Source organism: Augochlora pura, chromosome 11 (assembly GCF_028453695.1).
Source record: "Augochlora pura isolate Apur16 chromosome 11, APUR_v2.2.1, whole genome shotgun sequence".
NCBI classification, from domain to species: domain Eukaryota; kingdom Metazoa; phylum Arthropoda; class Insecta; order Hymenoptera; family Halictidae; genus Augochlora; species Augochlora pura.
Window position 1 is genome coordinate 14810939 of NC_135782.1, and position 20432 is coordinate 14831370.

The 20432-nt window shown below is 33.3% G+C and overlaps 2 protein-coding genes across 2 annotated transcripts in view; one reads left to right on the forward strand and one right to left on the reverse strand.

The window, feature by feature from the left end:
• The window catches only part of LOC144477007 (very long chain fatty acid elongase AAEL008004), a 56018-nt gene extending 54212 nt beyond the window's left edge, over positions 1 to 1806 (reverse strand). Inside the window, exon 1 of the mRNA XM_078194390.1 lies at positions 1367 to 1806. The gene's annotated coding sequence lies outside the window, so the exon portion shown is untranslated. The remainder of the gene's footprint in view (positions 1 to 1366) is intronic.
• Sit (stuck in traffic) overlaps positions 1 to 20432 on the forward strand; it is a 130234-nt gene that overhangs the window by 49488 nt on the left and 60314 nt on the right. The gene's annotated exons all lie outside the window — the stretch shown is intronic.

The window sequence follows — 20432 nt, forward strand, 5'->3', positions numbered from 1 at the left end:
CACAAGTCTTTTCCGCGACATGGCATGTATGATCTCGAGAATGTGTTCGATGACAAACTGCGATTTATTCGATTTTGTTCTACTCTGTTCTATATTATTCCATACTATGTTGCTCTATTTTGCTCTATTTTGCTCTATTCTGCTCTATTCTACTCTGTTATGCTTTATTACATTTTGTTATAGCCCATTCTACATTATAGTCTACTCTAACTCTATTTTACTCTATCCTGCTATATTTTGCTCTATTCTGCTCTATTTTTCTCTATTCTGCTCTATTCCACTTTATTTTGCTTAATTTATACTCCATTGTACGCTATTCCACATTATTCTACTCCATTCCACTATACCTTACTCTATTACGCTCTCTTCTATCCTATTCTACTCTATTTCACTCTATTCCTTTCTATTTAACTTCATTCTACTCCACTTTACTCTATTTTACGGTATTTAAGACCGTGTTCTAAATGCTCTATGTGCGATTTGCTTCTTCAGCAACATGAAAAAAATCCTCGAGATGTATACAAAAATATTTATTAACATTGGGACAATCTAGGTCACTAGTATTATTTATAAAAAAAATATTTTTGTTTAAACTTCCATGTTCCAATTCATGAAGAGTCGAATACTGATCAACTTTTGTTAAAAACATTTCTTTCTTAAGGTTATTAAAAATATCCAAAATATTTTTGAATATTTCACAATTGAATATTCTCTATAATCAGAGAATGTATTATAATTAATAACAAAATCATACACTTATGGATTACTCAGAGGATTTATAATCTTTTACATTAAAAATATGTGGTTTTAACAACCACTTCGTTATAAAAAATCTAAAAGACTCCTAGTTAAGTAATATAATATTTAATAAACAGCCTGAACATACCACAATGTATTACAACAAATCCAACAAGCAGTTCGAATTATTCAACTATAAAATTGTTTAAACAAATAATTCTTCCTGCTATTCGAACAAAAATTTATCCGAAACATAAATTTCTCTAATCAATCAAAAATAATAACAATTTTTCACTGTATTATCTTTTTATGTGCTTCTTCTTTTAAATCCTCCATCTTTCTCTACAATCTTTATTTCAGATTTACAACTCAACAACCCCAAAATCATTATAGCAAATTTCATCCTAACCCAAGACATCCATATATTTTTATTATTGTTACTACTTTATTAACATTGCTATATTTTATTTTATTATTATATTTATTATTATTACTATTCTATACTAACCCAAGACATCAACATATTTTTATCATTATTACTATCATTACTATATCCGCGTATCCACGATATCATCAAAGTCCGCCACCGGGGCTCGTCAAGTCATCTGATTTCTCGAACGAGACTTACCTCTTTAGCCGGCGAGAACGGTGCCGCGTGTGAAAGTAAACTTCCTGGCACTTCACCGGGCCGGAATCCCGGCCGATTTCAGCCTCGATACGTCTCCTCCTCGCAAGGAAGATCTCGCGACCGGATTCCCTCCGTTGGTCCCAAAAGTTTCCCTTCGGGGACAAAAGAGTCCCTTTTCCAACCAAAACAGCCCTTCGAACACCTTTCCTCCTCTTCTTCCCTCTTCCACCAGGTATTTCACCCGGCTCACACACTGGCGCTCGGTTCCTCAAGGGTCCACGGGAGGGGAGGGGGGTTAAGTTAAGTCGTATCGGGGTCTCACTGTCACCGGTATCGTTGCACGCGCGCGCACGATCGACGGCGGGGCCTCGTCTCTTGCACGCGTTCTCGCGAAGACACGTGCACACGGAATGCGGGACCAACGGCCGATGCTGCGTGAATAGTCGCGGCGCAGCGGAACCCGCGGTTTAAGTATTGGTTAAGCAAGCCGTCGCGGAACGTGGAAGCGGGGTGGGGGCGTGTGGGCCCCGAGCGATCGCCTGAAAATCCCGTGCCCGACGGGGAGTCAAGGTCTCCCTCCCTAAAACACGTTCTAATTCCGGCCGGAGGGTGGGGGCAGACGCTCGGCCGTCCTCCCGGGACCGCTAACACCCTCCGGCCAAGGTCGTTCGACGCTGGGCCCCAGCACGCAGGACCTATCCCTCCTTCGCTACCTCCTCCCTACCGGCAGCCTAGATTTCGTTTTCTATTCGGGATGTCGCATGGTGGTTCGAGCTTATGGGAACTCTTCTCTCAGGCGGTTCGTTGGCGATTTAACGCGTCGACGACGATATTCAGAACTTTAAGATATTTAAATAATAATAGTAAATTTATAATATTTAATTGTTATGTCAAGGTTATGTAGCTTCTAAAAAATTTATTGTCGAATTAACACGTCGAATATTGATTCAAGGCTTTTCTTTGTGAAACGACGCCAAAGAAATGAGGAAATTATGTAATTATATTTTGTTTATAATGTTGAATTGGTATTTCGAGGTTATATAGCTTCTAAATCAATTTATAGTCGACTTATCGCGCTGAAATCGATATTTATGGTTTTTCCTGTGAGACGGCGTTCGAAGTTTAAGATAATTAAATAACTATATTATGTTTATAATATTTAATGATTATTTCGAGGTTATGTAGCTTCTAAAGTAATTCGTTGTCGACTTATCGCATTGACGTCCATATCCAGGATTTTCTTTGTGAAACGACGCCAGAAAAATAAGAAAATTATATAATTATGTTATGTTTATAATATTTAATTATTATTTCGAGGTTATGTAGCTTCTAAATCAATTTATTGTCGACTTATCGCATTGACATCGGTATTTATGGTTTTCTCTGCGAGGCGGCGTTCGAAATTTAAGATAATTAAATAACTATATTATGTTTATAATATTTAATCGTTACGTTAAGGTTATGTATCTCCTAACGTAAATTGTTGTTACACGTTACGAAATTATTTTTATAGTTTTTGTCGAAGCTTAGATTTAAAAAATTGTTGAAAGTGTAATTGTATAGAACATAAAAATATAAAATAGAAAATAGAAATAACAGAAGCTAGAAAAATTATTTTAGATTTGCAATTGAAATCGCTTCGAGTACAAAGTTTTAATATTAATAATAATAGTAAGAATAAGCCGTCCTAATAGTAATAGTAATAATATTAACAATCATAGTAATCATAAGAATAATATTGATAATAATAGTAATAATAAGAACAATATTAACAATAATATTAATAACAACATAATCTTCTTACACAACCTTTTTAATATATATGCATATATATACAATTTCTTATATATAAATCGACTCATCTTCTCATTCTCTTTAAAAGAATTGCTTGAAAATTGATAAAGAAACCCAAGCTACATAAGTGTAAAATGAATTAGTTTAAAAGATATTAATCTTGTTCCAAGCGCCCACAACATCGAATCCACTGTGCGTGGCGTCGCGTCGGTGCAGGTCCAAAGGTCGGCACCCTATTTCGCGTAGAAATCTTCAGCGACCATGATCGTTTCTCTGCCGGATGCTCCTTTCACGATTTCGTCCGAGATATTATTAGGTCGAGTCGTAAATAATTGCCGCTTTTCGTTACAGACATTTTTAGTTCGTCTCTTTTTGTTCACATCTTCCTTTCCATTTTATTTACTTCCATTTATGCATATGCTTTGTATTGCATTTTAATTTATCTGCGATAGCTTCGATTATTCGACAAGAGATATTCATAATGAAACTTTATCTGCATAACATTGCGCAATGATAAAAGCGGAAATGCTTCGCGATAGGTGTCCAACGTCCGGCTCCTACAATATAAAAACAGGGTAAAACCGCATGCGGGACTTTTTGCAACATTCTTGCACGGGTTTTCTAGCAACGTTACCGATTACAACGATTACGGTACACTCTTCGTCTAACATGATTTACAAATCACTTGTAAATTGTTCATGTCATCGAACAATTTTCACGAGTCCCGAAACTCTGAAATATTTATTAAAATATCCTGCAAATTAATAAAGACAAATCTAGCAACAACTGCCATAACTTTTCTTTTATTTATGCGAAGTAAATCTATGATTGTCATAACCTTGACATAAGCAGACGAAGTGTCTAGAGACATCGACGCATGGTCACTGTACACGCGGTCTATGAATCGAACGTGAATCGTAATTAATCGGAACAGATTCGGTAGCGGTGAAAGTATTGATAGCTTAATGGGATTATTGTGGTCGGTAGGCAATTAGCAGGCAACCGGGCGAAGCCGTTCAGGATCGTGACACTTTGGAACTTGTTTCACGGGCCGCGAGTTATCCGTGAAATTCCTAGGCACCTCTTCTGTTTCCGTAAGCAGAATCAAGTCTCTGAGCATCTTCCCGGTACCATTGTACAGTGTTGGAACACCGTAGGAATTAAAATGACCTTAATTTCTTACCAATGCTGCGTCGCGACCGGGAGAAAGTACCGACCTAATACACGCCGCGCGGGAAAAAGCATGTAAAAATACTGTCAATGGAGGAAATGATTATTTGGGTATGAATTGGTACTCTGGATGAGGAGAAATGACCCGGTGGGAAATTTTAATTATCAGTCAATGACAACGAGCAGATCGCGCTGTGATGGATTTAGGAAACGTGTGAAGTAAATGTACAAAGTAAATGAACAAGATAGATGTACAAGGTAAATGTACAATGTAAAGAAACAAGATAAATGTACGATATAAATGTAAAAGGTAAATTAACAAGATAAATGTATAATACAAGGGAACACGATAAATGCGCACTGTAATGGAACAAGATAGATGAACGAAGTAATAATAAAATATAAATGTACAAGACAAATGTACAAAGTAAATGTATAATATGAACGAACAAGATAAATGTACAAAGTAATAATACAATATAAATGTACTAAGTAAATGATCAATGTAATGGTACAATATAAGTGTACAAGGCAGCTGTACAAAGAAATGTGCAATGTAAAGGAACAAGATAAATACACAATGTAATGGAACAAGATAGATGTACAAAGCAACAACACAATATAAAAGTACAATGTAAACGTACAATGTAAATGTACAATATAAAGGAATAATATAAATGTACAAAATAATAATACAATACAAATGTGCAATGTTAAGGAACAAGATAAATGCACAATGTAATCGAACAAAATAGATGTACAAAGTAATAGTACAATTTAAAAGTACAAAGTGAATGTACACTTTAATGCGACAAAATAAATGAACAATGTAATGGTATAATATAAATGTAGATGGTAAATGGACAATGTAATGAAACAAGATAAATGTGCAAGGTAAATGTGCAATTTAGTATTGTAATACAATATAAATGTACAAGGTAAATGTACAATTTAGTAGAACAATATAAATGTGCTAGATAATATACAGGAAAGGTGCCAAATAAATGTACAAAGTAAATGTACAATGTAATAGATCTAGAGAAATCCATATTGCAACAATCCATTATAAATGTACAAGATTAATTAATTAACAAAGTAAATGTACAATGTAAAAGAATAAGGTTAATATAGAAAGTAAGGGAACCAGATATAAATGCACACAGTAAATGCACTATGTAATGGAACAAGATAGATGTACATTGTAATAGAATAAGATAAATCTACAATGTGATGATACAACATAAATGTACAAGGTAGTATAAGGGTGGTAGATATATGTACAAAGTAAATTTAGTTTGTAATGGAACAAGATAAATATACAATGTAATGATACAATATGAATGTACAAAGTAATTGTACAATACTAAATGTACAAAGTAAAAGTGAACATTTTTCATTTGTGTATAAAATTAATACTACAAAGTGAACGTACAAAGTGATAGAACAAAATGGATGTATATAATAATAGTGCAAAAAGATATTCAATGTAAATATTCTACTTAAATTGTTTAAATTAAACATACAAGAAATGTGTCCAATGTACAAAATAATGTTACAAGGTATGCCTATAAAAGAAATATATAGGAGGTGTCTCAAAAGTCACTCATAAACAGGAAATGAAGGGTTCCCGAGATCATTTGTTACAACTGTTTTGTTTAACGAAAATGCAATACACGGCTTTGTTGCTAATAAAAATGCTTGTTTAACAAATGCAGGTATTAACAAAAAACAGTGACCAATGAGAGATAAATTCAGCCAGCGTGAAGTAGACGAGCCAACAATCTTACGAAACCCACTTTCGTTCATTGGCTCGGCCACCACGCGTCGGTCGATCTCGCCTCCCATTGGTCAGTGATTTTTCCTTAATAACTCCTTAACGAAGCCTCGTAGAAGATTTTCGCAAAGGAAACAGTTGCTTCAAATGATCTCAGGAACCCATTTCCACATTATTAAACATTTTAAGTTTTCCTATTCACATTTCATAGTCCCCATACATACCATATTCGCAAAATTTATACAAATAATGCTCATTATATACATTAATGGTTACGTATCGAACAATCGTGCAAAGTCTACGTATTACATATACCATAGTCACACCCCGTGGGCATAGTTTTTAACCTAGTTAGAAGGTCGACATAAGAAATAACATCATCGTCACGAAACCGTAATCGAGGAAACTATTAAGTCGTCACGGGGATTGAAGACTTCCGTCGCGATACGTTCAACGTGACAGACAATTTTTTGTGATCGGCGAACGTGGCCGATGAGATTACGATAGATCGTTCCGGAAGAGAACCGAGATCGATCGAACCTGCGCGACCTAGAACCCGCGATTAATCCTCTAAGCGTGATCGATCACGGAAAGAGCCGAGAAACTTTCACGGTTGCTCCGATCGATTGCTCGGATCGTTGCCTTTCAATTTTCATGCACGCGAACGAGATGCTTCAGCTTCGTGAACTTCACGACTGTTCGACGAGCTGTGATGTTAATCCTTACATTAGGTTGCAAAACAATGGAATCATGTTATTTTATAATCGTTATATTTTAGGCATCCATTCAATTTTATTTGTACTTTATTCATATTTATAACTTATTATATTATATGTACTTTATTCATATTTAATATTTATTATTTTTATTTTATTTTATGTTATTCATATTTATTGTTTTTATTTTACTGTATTTATAATAATAATTATTATTGCTTATTTAACTTTTTATTTATTTGCTTAGCTACTGGGTGACATTTTATAAAGCAACACTATAATAGTAATATATGCAGTAGTAATTTATATAATTCTTGATAATAGTTATTAATAATATTATCATTAATACGTTAATACAAATACGTTACGTATTCATGTAACACTACAATAGTAATTTTCGACTCGTAATAGGTCGCCGAGTGTCACTCGACATCGACAATGCAGTAACGTGCACGATTTCCTGAAAGCGTATAATAAAACAGGCCACGTGAAATCTTCGCCGTTCTGAAAAGAAAAGCACGAGTGAATCGGCGCTGCCCGTTTTTTTACCCGTAATAACAGCCATTAACGGGCGTGATGCAGGCGAAATGGTGTGTCGTCTTTTCAGATTTTTCGAGTCGCGACCTATGCCGTGTGACGTAAGGAAGTAAATTGTCCCCTGCGCAACGGACATTTTTCCGCGAATTCATATCGATGCACTTAACAACGGTAATTGCTGTGCCAATTAACCCGAGGACTTTTAATCGCGGGAACAGGATAACGTAGATATCGTATCGGAAGAACACGGGGACGAATGCAAATATTCGCCGGAGCCAATGAATCCTTGGTGACGATTCGCTTCCATGATCTATAACCGGTCGTGTTAACGGAGAAACAGGTGTCTTGGGATATCGTGATCAATTCCGAGAAGATAATTCGGTCGGACGTTCACATTTCGACCTCGACCGTGGTCGACCGTATCTGATAGATTGCTGAAGAAACGTGGGATCCACTTGATCTTGCTAATCGTTATTTTTCTGGATCGGAAATTGATGTGAACGATAGATCGTTACACGTAGCGCAGCCTTCATGATTGTTTATGGGAAAATACAGAAAGTAGACGAAGTGGTTTTATTGTAATATATATGTACAAAGGGGATTCTGTTTAAAATTCAATTTACAAGGTAAGTGTTTTAAGTAAATTGACAGAGCAGATGTACGAAATATATGTGGAAAGTAAATACACAGAGTAAATGCATAAAGTAAATGCGTGAAGTAAATGATTAAAATAAATGGACGAAATTGATATAGAATGTTGATGTAGGAAGTAAATGTACAAAGTACAGGTGCAAAGGAAATGTACAAAGTAAAGGAACAATGTAAATGTACAAAGGAAAGGTACAATGGAAATGTACAAAGGAAATATGAATGTATAAAGTAAATGTAAATGTACAAAGTAAATTTAAATGTACAAACTAAATGTAAATGTACAAAGTAAATGTAAATGTACAAAGTCAATGTAAATGTACAAAGTAAATGTAAATGTACAAAGTAAATGTAAATGTACAAAGTAAATGTAAATGAACAAGGTAAATGTAAATGAACAAGGTAAATGTAAATGTACAAAGTAAATGTAAATGAACAAGGTAATTGTAAATGAACAAGGTAAATGTAAATGTACAAAGTAAATGTAAATGAACAAGGTAAATGTAAATGTACAAAATAAATGTAAATGTACAAGGTAAATGTACAAAGCAAAAGTACAAAGTGAATGTACAGGATAAATGTAAATGTACAATGTAAATGTACAAAGTACGTGTAGAAAGTAAATATACAAAGTAAATGTAAATGTACAAATTAGGTGAACAACGTATATTTCTAAAATAGATGTACAAACTAATTGTACTAGGTAAATGTGTAAAGTAAATGTACAAAGTAAATGTACAATACAAATGTAGAAATTAAATATGCGATATAAATGTACAAATTAAATGTAAGTGTGCGAAGTAAATATATAATATAAATATACAAAGTAAACGTACAAAATAAATGTACAAAATAAATGCTCGAAGAAAGTGAATCCAAGTAAGCATCTAAACTAAACACACAAAATATATTATAAAAAATACCCGACCCAATTTTTGCATCGCAAAACTGCTCACTCTCTCACTTATAATTTTAAACAAACGTATCTCGTGTATATTTAAGCGTCCCGATATCAATATCTGTCAATATTAGGGTGGGGTGGTTACGTCACGAATCCGTAGGAAAACAAACAATCATAACAAGAGCGAGCGTCATTCTACACAAAAAGGAACATGAAAAATAAATGGCAAACGAGTAGATAGGTAGCTCTTTAAATGTGAAATGGTTCCAGCGATCGTCGATATATATATATCTATGCAAGAAATCTTCGATCGCGCACCATCTGCACCTTTTTCCGCGAGACGCGTCGACGATGCTGCGTCCGCTAGCACGTTTTCCTGGAACGTCACCGCGTGTTGGGTAGACGCTCCCAAGCACGTGGCCGAGATTCATTGTTGCGCGGCATCAGAGCGCCTCGAGAATCCGACCATTTTCGCCCCTCGTGTGGCCGGCATTTCGTAACTGGATACGCTGGAAATTTTTCGTGACGTCTCGTTATCCCGTGTATTAAGTAACACAAGCGCGTCTCCTAGCGAGGCACGGATTAAAATCAGCTGTTTACCAAGGAGCTCCGACTACCATTTGCATAATTGAGCTGCAATGGGAAAAGCGCGCCTTAATTTCTCGTTGGAATTCCTAGATCATTGTTATGCCTGCTGATCGATACTTTGACATTTGCACTGTTTATTGTTTGCACCGTTTGTTGTTCCGAGAAAATTAAAGGTCAGCTTGTTAGTCGAGTCGGAAATATATATTAATTGTATCGTGTTGTTTTTAATAATATTATGAGGTTATTTGATGTAATGTAATGTAATGCCATGTAATGCACTGAAATGTAATGCACTGAAATGTAATGCACTGAAATGTAATGTAATGTAATGTAATGTAATGTAATGTAATGTAATGTAATGTAATGTATTGTAATGTAATGTAATGCAATGCAATGCAATGTAATGCAATGTAATGCAATGTAACGTAATGCAACGTAATGTAATGTAATGTAATGTAATGTCATGTAATGTCATGTAACAGAATAGTACAGTACAATACAATAGTAATGTGTGAATAGTACAATACAATACAATACAATAATGTGTCTTTCGAGTTAGCCCCGCCCTATATGATTGAGCCCGCCTCCTTCGAGTTTAACAACGCCTCTTGTTTAGTTTAGTCCCGCCCTCATTGGTATAAAACCCGCCCCATTAACTCACCGTGCGCTTTTATTTTAAATCTTCCCCGTTTCGTTGATCCGCCTCATATAATTTGACCTACCTCCATCTAGTTTTGCACCACCTCTTTTGGTTCAGTCCCGCCCACATTAGTATCAATCCCACCTCTTTTGAGTTGTCCCTTCTGTGCTTTTAGTTTGGATCCTCCCTTTTTTGTTAGTTCCGCCTCTTATGATTTGAACCACCTCTTTCTAGATCGACATCGCCTCTTTTAGTTTAGCCCCGCCCCTTTTGCATTAGCTCTATCCACTTCTAGTTTGGCCCCTCCTCATTTATATTGCCCTGCCCCATTTGGAGTTGCGGCTTGCCTTCTTTCGTATAAATTTTGTATAAATTTCTTTTAATCGACTTTAACCAATAATTTAAACTTCTTTCAGTTAAATTTAACTAATTTATACAATATTTGCAAGTAGTAAATGTGCTTGCTCCATTTTCACAATAATTCAATTGTAAACGTTAACTATATATTTACATATTGTTCAACATATCCTATAGTATTGCTCTTTATGGAATCAAAGTTATACGATCTGTCCAATTAATTATTGCAATAAGTTGTTTTAGAACAACTTGCATTTTTTCATAAAAATTCGTTCAGAGATTTGTTCGAATTTTATAAACGTTTTTCCATTGTTTCGACGGTGTTGAAATACTTTGCCGATCGACTGTACCGATTCCGTAGGTAGATCATTTTACGAAGAAGGAAGAAGTCTTTGTTCTGCGTATGTAATAGTTGTGTACCGATCTTTTTGTCACCGTATATGCACGTCAAAACCATTAGGGTTTCGAAATTGTGCGATACGGATCGGATCGAAGAAATGTGACGCGAACTATTATAATTGCAGCCGGGGATCGTAGCATTGTGAAGGTTTGAACGACGGATTTCACTGGTCGTTGTTTGTTGTTTTGTTCCGCACGTAACCCTTTTTTATCTTCTGTTTTTTGTTTTATTAACATCGATGAGAATAAAACTTTCATTTCGTTTGTCACTTAACACGTTGGCTTGCATATGTAAATCAACAACAATAGAGCTGGTCGTGACTAACTAGAGACAATTAAAGTGGTACAAAGTAATTTAAAACAATTAAGCTAAGGAAATATAATTGAAAATGATTGAATTAGTACTATATGAATGTAATTAAGATCCTGTAAAATTAAATGAAAGGAATTAAATTAGGAAAAAGTAACTGGAAATTATTAATTTACTGAAAATTAACCAATAATGATTGATCTAGCAAAGACAATTTAATAATAATTAATTTATTGTTAGCTTGCTAATGAATTATTAGAAGTTAACTAATATTGATTGAATTAACAAAAAGCAACGAATAATAATCGAATAAGTAAAAATTAATTAATAATTAGTCCCAAGAATTATTTACAGGTCCCAAAATGCTGTTGTGAGTCCCAAATATTGTTTACAGGTCTTAAAATATTGTTGTGAGACCCAAAAATTTGTTTCCAAGTACCACAATTTTATCGTGAGTCCCAAAAAATTGTTTGCAGGTCCCAAAATGATATCGTGGGTCCTAAAAATTATTCACAAGTCCTAAAATGTTTTTGTGAGTCCCAAAAAGTATCTAGAAGTCCTAGAATCTTGTCTTGGCTCCTAAAATATTGTATCCAAGTTCCAAAATGTTGTTGTGAGTCCCAAAAAATTATTTGCAAGTCTTAAAATATTCTTGTGAGTCCCAAAAAATTGTTTAAAAGTCCTAGAATCTTGTCTTGGGTAACTAAAAATAAGTAAATTAGTAAACACTAACTAATAATAATTTTAGTTAGTAAAGAAAAACTGAAAATAATTGAATTAGTAATAACAAACTATAAAATAATAAAAATATTAATAAACGGAACTGATAATAATTAATCTGAGACAAATTGTTCAAAAATAATTAAACTAATTAAACAAACTAAAGTGAATGACTGAATACTAACCAAAAATAATTGACGTAATGGAAACTAATACGAACAACTGAAAAAATTATAGTCGTGCGAGAATTGCCGGTCAGCTGCTCCACTTTCGAAGCAAAAATTTTCAAATTTTTCGCGCTCTATAGCCCGGAGCTACGTGCAACGCAAAGAGCTATTGTGTTATCTACGGTTCTTTTTCTTTCTTCTTTTTGTTTCAACGAGTCGGTGGTTTTCGCTCTCGCAATCGATAATTTCACATCGGCGCCGTCATTGTAGCAGGATAATAATGGCAAGATCGGCGCGCGCTGAAAGCTGCATATCCATCCCTATATTTTGCATTCTCGGCGCATTGCAGGGGAACCACCTGTTGTTGTTCCGCGGAGATAACAAATTACCGTTTCACAACTCATTTCACCGTCGCGCAATTTTTTCTTCCGTACGAACTATTTCCATCGAGTATAGTGTGTGGTCCTGTACATGTTTTTAACGGTTCTGGGTTAATATCATATATTATTATTAATTGTCAATAGAATTATTAATTTTTCGAAAAATTATTGATGCTTTAACTATTCTGATAACTTAATTATTTAGAATCTTCTTTGTGAGCACCACAGTTTTCGTTTTGGGTCTTACAGTCTTTTTTAGAGTTTGAGAGTGTCTCTGGTAAGTCCCACAATTTTTATTACATGTCTCACAGTATCTACTGCAAGTCCCACAATTTTTGTTTCGAGCCCAAGATTTATTTTATTAGGACCACAATTTTTCTCGCGAGTCCCAGAATTTTTCTTGCAAGTCTCACGATTTTTCTAGTAACTCTCACAATTTTTATTTTGGGCCCCACGATTTTTCTCGCAATGTCCATATTTTTTCTTACGAATGTCACAATCTCTCTTATAAATCCCACATTTTTTGTTTAGTTCCACCATTTTTCTTGAGAGTCCTACAATTTTTCTGCCTTTTATAACATTTTTTGTTTGGGCCCTCAATTTTTCTTCAAATTCTACAAGTTTTTCCGGAGTTCCATAATTTTTTTCATAGCTTTTACAACATTTCTCGGTAATCCTACAATTTTTTTCTTGTGTTCCACACCTTTTCTGTAGCCCCGAAAAGGGCTATTTTTATTTGGGCCCAGCATTTTTGTATAGCTGCTACAATTTTTTTACTGGTTCTATAAATATTTCAGAGAACTTATAATGTTTAAAATCATCTACAATTTTCTTTTATGAATTCTACAATATTTCCGTAAGTCCCAAAATTGTTTGTAGGTCCCAAAATGTTGTTGTGAGTCCTAAAAATCGTCTAGAAGTCCTAGAATCTTGTTGTTAATTCTAAAATATTGTTTCCAAGTTCCATAATGTTGTTGTGAGTCCCAAAAAATTGTTTCCAAGCACCAAAATTTTATCGTGAGTCCAAGAAATTGTTTGCAAGTCTTAAAATATTGTTGTGTGTCCCAAAAAATTGTTTCCAAGCACCAAAATTTTATCGTGAGTCCCAAGAAATTATTGCAAGTCCCAAAATGATGTCGTGCGTCCCAAAAATTATTTGTAGGTCCCAAAATGTTGTCGTGAGTCCCAAAAAATTTCTGTCAAGTCCCAAAATTTAGTCGTGAATCCCAAAATATTTCTGCGAGTCCCAAACATTTTTCGTGAGTTCCAAAATTTATTTATGAGTGCCACGAACTTTTATACGCCTCTGAAACTATTCCGCGGACTCTACCTCCTACATATATCTATACAACAACTACCATATACACCACATATATCGTCTTTATATCCCACACATCTTCTTGAATTCTATAACTAACAACTTTTGCTACAGACTCCACATTTTCATGCAACGTCCACAATTTTCCTCGTTCGACTACCATTATCAACGACCGTAAATCCGAATAGAGTTCACCTTGGCGCGTTCGTCTCCGGTAAAAATCTCATTTCGAAATGCCGCGGCTGCGTTTCGACGCGCTTCTCGCCGTGCCGGCTTTATCACAGGTTCATCGCTCGTTATCTCATCGCGCGCGGCGCAATTAAAAGAACATTTATGGTCGCGGAGACGAATATCGTTGCTTAATAATGACATTCCGTGCTGTTGCAAGCGGTTCTGGAACCGTTTCTCAACGCTCCAACGAAATCCCCGTCTGCCTCTAAGTGGATTCTATGAGAGGGGGGCGTGGAGGGGGGAGGGGAATGGAACGTCAATTTCGCCGCGATGGAAACGGCGACGGGACGTCGAATAAATTAGTATACGTTGACAGCCGGTCACGCCGGAGATATTGATTCAGGCTCGATAAACATTTGGCAATTCCCTGCCGGAGCAATAAAGAGACAAAGTTGCATTGATCGCTGCACCGTTTTTTGCGGATCGCGTTACTGGAATTCGACGGAAAGGTCAGCCGTTCGAAATCGATCGTTGTCATGGCATTTTCATGCGTCATATATTTTATTAGGTTTCGCTAAATTTTTATTTATTATGTTTCGTTAAATTTATCAGGTGTTTCTCAGATTTTATTAGATTTCTTTGACGATTTTTCGTGATTTTAAAAATTTTTTTCTGGTTTTAGAAGATTATGTTAATATGACAATATATTTCAATATTTATATGCAAAAGAGTTCGGTTAAATATTCCAAACATAACACTGGTGGATAGTTGAGATTTTTCTGATTGAAATGAGTCCAAACACGACGTAAATCAGACTACTTTCAGCTATTCTGATTAATAAGACATATATAGGGTGACTCGAATAACTCGAACACTTTGAATAATTTTTACATTGTGCAAGTTATGGAAAATAGTTGTATACATGGTTATAAAAGAACGTGGAGGTATCTGCATGCAGAGGTTTTCAAGTTTTCGAGTTCAAATAATTTCTAGAACTTTGAGGTGTGTAAGACAATTGACACACCCTGTATAGTAAAAAGGTCTCCGATGAACTTTGTCCGATTTTGATCGTGTTTGGACTCATTTTAATCGGAAAAATGTCAGCTGTTCGATGATGTTGCAATAATCGAAGTAAGATGAAAGTTAATAATAATAAAATGTTTAGTATTCCTTATCTTTGTGTAGTGCTGTGGATTGTGGATTTTACGCATTTATGACGAAAGTTAGTAGACCAAATGCAAGACAGTAATGACGTTTAAGGAATTTGCTGATACTATTGTATATTATATATAAACTAAATACATATGAACTAATATATAAACTAATATATATTATATATACTATTGTATATAAACACAATTTCTGAATTTAGGCGAATGTTTGGTGAAGTTTGAACAGTTCTAACATCGTAACAAAGAGTCTTATAACAATGAATTTAGGCTCATTTTAAAGCTTGAAGCTTCTACTTTCACACACCATACTTCACATTTTCCCACCATAATTTCAAGTAATACAGCAGGCCGAAAACTGGAGACATAAAACTCAAAAATGTTACAAATTCAAACGTCTCTCAAATCGTCAGAAAATCTTTTTCAAAAATGATTCTACCACAGATTTAAAGAAAAAAGCTTCCCCTTTCCAACGCCTCCTCAAATTAAAGCGCACGATTTTTTCTCGCCGTTTTATGAAATAAAATCGAGGACCATGTTCGACCCTGTCAAGCCTTAGTCACCTGAGACTAATACAGAGCCGCGCACTTTGCATTCCCAGGCCGATAAAGTGACTAAAAAAAAATCATACGTCAATGTTTAAGGTCTCGTTCTAAAGGGGAAGCTTCAATCTTCAAATCTAGGTTATGGTCAGTCTTGAAAAAAATTCTGAAAAGAATTTACAAACGTTTCAATCAGTAATATTTCCAAGAAGCAGCACGTTTCATATATCCCACCCGTTATATTATAAAAAGCATTTTATTTACGAAATCAATTATACGTAGCAAAAGTAGAAGCTTCAAGCTTTAAAATAAGCTTTGTTTCATTGTTTTGGCACTATTATTTACGAAATTATGATGGTTCAAACATCGTCAAACATCGTCAAACATTTGCTTTGACTTTATTTCATTTTGAGAATTCAGAAATATTGGAATTATATTCCGCAGGACAGTCTAAACAAAAAATTTATCTTGTCTTTCCATTTTGTCGACGATTTATTATAAATAAAGACTCGAGTCGCAGTACGATGTCTGAGTACGATGGGAATCTTTCGTTCACGTGGTTGGAGAGGGGGAAAGGTCGCTGGCTCGGATGAGATTTATTGTTCGATTGCCTTGTCGCCGTGGAAATTCATAGAGCCTGATTCGTGTCGCGGTTTCGTGATTTTAAGGCTGCTCCCTTCCGCGCTGACGCGCTAATTTATTCGCATACGTTCACTTACGCATCCATTGAATAATTTTGCATAACGAAATCTATATTGTAAACATTGCGAGAACGAAGAACTCATTTCCAATAAATTACATTTCTAATCTTCTATACATTTTTAATAAATTACATTCCAAATATAATTTATTATAATATCTTTGCTACTAACAAAAGTAATTGTTGCTAAATTGTTATGACGTTGTTATAAAATTATTGTCAAAGCGTTGTTGAATTATTGAGAAAATTCTTGTTAAATTATTGAAATGTCGTGAACTCGTTTTTAAATTATTGTTAAATTGTTATGATATTTGTATTAAATTGTTATAACATTGTTGTGAAATTGTTGTTAAATTATTGTAAAAGCGTTGTTGAATTATTGAGAAAATTCTTGTTAAGTTATTGAAATGTCATGATCTGGTCTTTAAATTATTGTTAAATTGTTATTAAATTCTTACTAAATCGTCATCATGTTGCTAAATTAATTTTGTTATTGTTACATAATTTTATTATATGATATATATATATATATATATATTATAATTACTTATTATTTAAAATTTTTATATTATATATAAATTTATATTATTTTTATAAAATTGTTATTGAAAAGGACTGGAACAACTACAAAATTACCATAATAACAAACAATTCATCCAAGATCAAATAATTCAATCGCATGATCGTGATTTATATTCTGAAATAATAATTGATTAACGCGATAATAAGAATCGATAAACAGCAATTTGCAACTAACATCCCGAACGATTATTTCACTTGACATTTATGCTAGTTCGCAAAAACGTGACAGTTCTATTTTGTTGTCGGCTGCGCGAGGCGCCTGTAGCATCGGCAACCGTCTCGTCGCCGGTGACTGCGCGAAGATAATCACTGCGGGACACTTTTATAGCAGCGCTTGTTTCAAAGTGCATGTTTCAAAGTGCATCGCCAATTAATTGCAAGCTTTTTTGTCCGAAACATGGTGATAATATATTGAACAATATAAATATTCAATAGATCAGACAAGAACTGAATGAAAAAAACGAAAATTACTGTTATAAATCTTCGCAGCAATAGACATTGTTGATTGGTGTTTAGATGCATTTTAATTGATCACTGTTATCGTTTGTTCTGTTCACTTATTTATATAAATTGTAGAACGGGATTGAAGATACAGATTGTCTAATTTAATTGTTGTAGGTAATTGGAGACTAATATGTTCTCTAAAGCAATTGTTACAGTTGCAGGAAACGTGTTTTTTTTAATTTCAGTGTTGAGTGTGACAGTTGGTGTTTATTATACGTTATATTATATAGTATATTCCATTACGCAATATATTATACATTACATTGCATTATGTTATACATAATATTTTATATGATATTACATTATATTATACATTATATTAATGGATATATTATACATTATATTAATGAATATATTATACATTATATTAATGAATATATTATACAATATATTACATTATATTATACATTATATTAATGAATATATTATACGATATATTACATTATATAATACATTATATTATACGTTAGATTACATTATTATGATGCATTATATTATACATTATGTTATATTACATTAAATTATATTAAAAAATTTCTAAAATTTCTTTTAGAACCTTCCACTGAAAATAATATTAAAATTTTCAAATATTGTCTGACAGCGTTTTTATTAAACATATCAATGTAAAAAATTGAAAAATAACCCGGAACAATAATGAACCCTGGAAAAACCACAAGCCGGCTGCAGAACCGTCTTTGCCACACCTATCTAACACTGTAATCTAAGGCCACCGTTACAACTCTTGTAATTGTTCAATGGCCGGTGATCTAATGAATGCAAAAACATAGGAATAACGCCAGAGACTCGTCTTTCTTTTCCTGCTGGAGCCGCTTGAATGTCAAATAAAACATTAAATTGTGAATGATCGCTATATCCCATTAGTTCCCATTAGTATCTACGTTCTTCGAATAACGTCACGGTTATTAACATAATTAATAGTTCGTCGCGTTCAAGGCATCGACTTCATAACAATCATTTTTTCCATGGGAAGAGTTAATCGCGTTTTACGCACTCGAGGCTGACATTTAAACATATGCCACGAGGTTATGTTATTATTATTTTTATACATTATATTATATGTTACGTTAAAATATAGTATAGACTGAATTATACATTATGATATAGGCTATATTATATATTACAATATATATTAGATTACAATATAGTAGACATTACATTATATTAAAATTTATTATTATTAAATTACATTATATATTAGATTGCAATATATTTTACATTACATTGTATTAAAAATTATTATTATTAAATCATATTATGTTAAAATATATTACGCAATATATTATACAATAAATTACATTATACAATTAGACTACAGTATAATATATGTTAAATTATTATTGTTAAATTACATTATATTAAAATATATTACACAATATGTTATACAGTACAGTGCATAATATAATATATATTATATTTTACATTTCGTTATATGTTATACAATATTGCATTATCTTATACAATACATTACATTATATTCTAGATTACAGTATATTATAGATTATATTATGTTAAAAATTATTGTTATTAAACTACATTATATTAAAATATATTACATAATATATTATACAATGCATTACATAATCTAATATATTATATTTTACATTTCATTATACGTTATACTATATTAAATTATACAATATATTCCATTATATCATACATTAAATTATACATTATCTTGTACACTACATTACATTAGACATTAGATTACAATACATTATATGTTATATTATACAATACATTATATTTTACATCTCATTATACATTACACTATATTATATTACATTACATAGTACATTATATTATAAATTACATTAATAGATTATTTTATACTAAATTACATAGTACAATACATTATATCTTCTATAAAATAAAAAAACATGAACTAAAAATCTAAAATTATAAAAATAACAATACAAACGATTCGACTCCAATTTAATTACTATTAAACTATAATTATAAAATTATAATTATATGATAAACAAAAAGTTCCTATCGAAATAATTTAATATGTATTTAATATGAAATAAATAGACTTTTGTCCAGATATAATCGCCTCCCAGACCCCGGTGTTTTTAGAATCGACCGTTCTTGTAATCAGGTCTCGTTACAAATATCATAATTAAAAATACGATCCAGTTTGTTACGCTTCAATTGCTAAGCATCCGATTAGAGTTCTGTTTAATGTCAGCGAACGTTGGATGACAACGGGCGACGAGCGACGTTCAACCAATGACGTAGCGATAAATCGAGGATGCAACAAGAAGTTGTTTACGGAGCAAATTGAACGGATCAGGCCGGTGTCAGGAAGACCGTTTCGATAGAACCGATTATCCGGATAATATCAAACTGTTTCTTGCAATATATGTTAATATGTTATTATATGCAATATCTGGTTGACCGTGCGAAAGAAAACTTAATGAAATGTCGCGTGGGAAAAAAATTCGAAAGGCAAGAAGCTGGGAATCTTTTCCATAATAGATGAATGATCCGTGAGGATGATTATTCGAACACAACATCTTTCATCGTTTAATGATCGATTCGGTGACTATACTTTGTCAACGATGCCTTGAAAATTGTTAGTATGATTATCAATACTGTTTAATAGTTTATACTATTATTGATTTTTAGTTTGTGCGTTTATTAGGTAAAATTACATAATTTATATGTTTATTAATAGAAGTAGAATTTGATAGTTTATATTTTTCTTTTAACAATTATAGATTGGTTAGTTCATGTATTTAATAATACAATTACAGAATTATTTTTAATATCATGTAGCGGCACACGGCCGGCGACCGTAATAACTATTAGAGCTGTCCGCTTGCAGATGCCAAGGATTTGGCGAAAAAACCTTCCTTGACGTTTGCAAGTACGGAAATTACTTAATGCCTTTAGTTCTTTATTTCTTTATTACTTACACGTGCACAGCAGACCTAGCTGAGGAAATGCCGCCGGCCG